The sequence below is a fragment of the Oratosquilla oratoria genome, chromosome 2 (genome assembly GCF_046742065.1).
Source record: "Oratosquilla oratoria isolate Oo_2021 chromosome 2, ASM4674206v1, whole genome shotgun sequence".
Taxonomy (NCBI): Eukaryota; Metazoa; Arthropoda; class Malacostraca; order Stomatopoda; family Squillidae; genus Oratosquilla; species Oratosquilla oratoria.
The window spans coordinates 2,378,433-2,378,632 of NC_134778.1; positions in this window are offsets into that span (position 1 = coordinate 2,378,433).

The window sequence follows — 200 nt, forward strand, 5'->3', positions numbered from 1 at the left end:
ATTTATTTACCTATTTATTTATCTATTTATCTATTTATCTATTCATCTATTCATCTATTCATCTATTCATCTATTCATCTACTCATCTACTCATCTACTCATCTATTTATATATTTATCTTTTTATATATTTATCTTTATTTATTTATTTATTTATTTGTTTGTTTGTTTGTTTGTTTGCTTATTTACCCCTATGACAAC